Below are 3,642 nucleotides of genomic sequence, written 5' to 3' on the forward strand. Positions count from 1 at the left end.
TTCCTTCTTTCCCTTTCTATTACCCTCTGTCTTTCTTTAGCTCCCTCCATCTTTCTATAGCTCTCTTATTTTCACTTTCTATAACACTCTCTTTTTCTAAATCCCTCCTCCTTCTCCATTCTGTAGCTCCCTACTCTCTCTCCTTCTATATATACATCTCTCTCACACTCTCTCTCACCTCGTTCACACCTGGGCGTTTTACAGCGCGTTCCTACGATCTGTAAAACGCTCAACATGTGAAAACCAATGATTGCCTATGGGTATGGTTCCCACCTGGGAGTTTTACAGCGTGCAGGAACACGCTGCAAAACGCCCTACGCCCAAAGAAGTACAGGAGCTTCTTTGGGGCGTATTTGCCGCGCGTATCCATTGGGATACAGCCAGGTAGCCCTCGGAAACGCGCGTTTGTCGTGCGTTTTTTGCCGCGAATGGCGGTAAAAACGTGCGACTCGAAACGCACGACAAACATGCATATTCGCTACGCCTAGGTGTGAATCCAGCTCTCTCACACTCTCTCTCTCTCTCTATGCCCCCAATTACTGTATTTCCTCTGAGATGCCTTCTAAATATCTCTCTTCCTCTCACCTTTTTCTCTATTGTTCCACCTCCATCTCAATCGATCTCTCTCTCTTTATTCCCATGTCCCCCTTTCCCTTTCTTTCTCTCTCCCTTTTTATCTCTTGTCTCTGTCTTTCTGTGTTCCTGTCTCTCTCACTTTTCCTCATTCCCTCCACCTTCCTGCCTCCCTCAGCATGAACCAAGGTGGGAGGCAGCAAGGAAGGTGACATGTAGGTTGATAAAAAGCTCTTGGCTACAAACTATCTTGCTATATCATCTGTAATGACCCCCCTCACAACTGCAGCATCACCTCCTGTATAGGTGGTCTTTCTGACATCCTGAGTTTCTCTTTGCTCTAAGTACCCCCAATCAAATCTTACAAATCTAATCTCTTCTACTGATCACAAGTGCTTATTCTGCTTATTCTGCTTGATTACTGAAGATCAATAAACAAAACAGAAACTACAAGATGTATATACTGTATATATACACAATGTAACATACCAGGTTTAAACAATGTATCTGTATGGTTTGGGCCAGGTAAGGACTTGAGGCCCACCAGGCCAGTATTAGCAAGCTATGTTGGGCTGGTGGCCCTGAGTGGACATATTACGTACTGGACATACCACACTGGGCACAATACAGCTAGATGCTCTCCTCACAGAAGTTGGATCGCAGACTGACAGAGGGAGATCTTTCGCTGCCAACTTCCTTTCGGCTCTGGAATTCCATTCAACTAAATGCCGATGGCTATAAAGGAAGCTGATGCTGGAGATGTTTAAAAAAAAAGGTGTGTCACAATAAACCACATCGTCCAGGAACACCTCCTTTCACCATGCCCACCAATCACTGCGGCACCATGGCACACTTTCCTTAGCTCACAGAACTATTTCCCTACCATGAAAGGGATCACCCGTCGAGTTCGACCACCCACAGGACAAAGGTTCCTTGTCTGCCCCTTGTTTGGCCACAGGTTGCCTAATTATCTTGGGTAAGGTATACATGTTGTGTCTACTTAAACATTCACTACACCCTGCACCTCACTCTAAAGCTGGCCATACACCTATAGATTATCTGCAGTTCTGTGGTCAGATGGAAAAAGTGCAACAGATTCCTCCATCTACGCTAAACTGTGCGAGTGGAGGAATCTCCCAGTGTGCCAAGCAGTGGCGTCACAAGGGGGGGGTGGCCCACACCCGGGTGACACCATTGGAGGGGGTGACACCAAAATGACTGACGGTCAAAGACCGAGAGCCCAACAGTTGGAGGGGACACGGCAGCATACCTTACCCGCCAGGTGACGTCCCCTCCTCTCTCTGCCGGCGTCCATCACCAAGTGATGGACGCCGGCAAGTAACAGCGGTACAGTGCGTGACGTCATGTCGCGCATGCGTAATGACGTCACAGCGGGGTGTCACCAGGTACCCGCATCGGGTGTCACCCCGCCTCGGGACACCTCTGGGGCCAAGCTTCAGTATCTTGCTTGTCGGCCCCGCTCGCTCTCAAAATACCTGAACAATGCCTGAATCCAATCAGATTGTTCAGGTATTTTCAGAGCCAGCGGGGCCGACTAGTAAGATACTGAAGCTTGGCCCAGCGGGAGATTCCTCCATCCACACAGTTTAGCGTAGATGAAGGAATCTGTTGCACTTTTTTCCATCTGACCATAGAAAATCTGCAGATCATCCATAGGTCTATGGCCAGGTTTAGACATACACCCAGCCATGCTAATTTACACCATCACTCCCTCTCACGTCTGATTCCTAATTAATAAATATTTCTATTTTAATCCCTGGTGCCGTTCTTTCTAATAACTCCCAAATTTAGCAGCTTGCGGTGCATTTATTTGGCTCGCTCAAATGGAAAGCGCTGCCAAAACTGAATAACAGACCCCCACCGACCATACACACCAAGCGTCGCACACAATGAGGCCTGCTGTTGGGAGAAGCTCTGGGTTGGCTCAAAAGTGCCTCAATAAATGACAAATAGTCCAAAGTTTTCGGCGTGGATAATTCAAAACAATCTAATAACATTCAGTAACACAAAGGAGCATCCGCGATTAATTAGAGCTAAACACATTTAAAGCAAGGTTCTGATCTTGGCACGGAAGGCGAGTCTCTCTCTTCCGTCATAAACGGCTGATTACAGTGACCTGTTAAAGTGGACCTGTCATTAAAGTAAATACTTTGCATGGATCGGTAGGGGACACTTAAAAATATTTTAATAGATACAAACTACTGAGTCTGAATTCATGGCAACCAAAGCCTGGGCGTCCTCAATCACATGGCTTTGTAAGTCCCATCTGAATAGCAAGCTGGTCTCATTGCTTATGGTCAGGGTTTACTCTCTCTGCTGCCTCAAGGCCAGGTTCCTAAATGTGCCCCCCTGCCCGCCAACCCACCCCCATGGAGAGTGGCAGACCTGCAGGCTGCATGCAAGTAATCTCGATGACATCGCCGAGATCACTTGTGCGGCGGCTTCCCCGCTGTACATTTAGCCCTGCATGCCCAAAGGAGGGCTAAATGTAGAAAACAACTACCTGCCCGGAACTGCATGTCCCGGGCATCAGGAGATAGGAATTCCACACCCCTGCTGCCCCTCTAGTCCCTGCTGCCCCAAGGTCGGGTCTCGGTTGGCTTTGTGGGAAATCCGGCCCTGCTTATGGTGCCATAGCGGAGACCTGCCCCTGACAGTCTGGGCTTTCTGCAGGTGCCCACAAGACACGCAAGCCCAGAACATCCTAGTGTGCGTGTTTATGACTATGGGGAAGGGGGCTTAGATGACAGTGGGCTTAAATACAATTAAATCCCCAGCACTGATCTCCTGGGAGTAAGGCTGGCCATACACTGGTAACACATTGGGCCTCTTCACAGGCTCCACAGAAGCCTCTTACTCAATTGACTTTTGATTGAAGGAGCTAGGTGGAATATTTTTGACCGGACAGCGACTGCAGCCAATCACTGTTCATCTATTCTGACAGCAGCGGGCACTGCTTGCCAGAATACAATAGCGGCAGAGGGAGATCGGTCCATCTACGCTGTTTTGATGCAGCCAGGGCCGGATTTCCCACAAGTCCGACCGAAC

This window comes from Nanorana parkeri, unplaced genomic scaffold (genome assembly GCF_000935625.1).
Source record: "Nanorana parkeri isolate BGI_ZX_2015 unplaced genomic scaffold, ASM93562v1 scaffold17, whole genome shotgun sequence".
Classification (NCBI taxonomy): Eukaryota; Metazoa; Chordata; class Amphibia; order Anura; family Dicroglossidae; genus Nanorana; species Nanorana parkeri.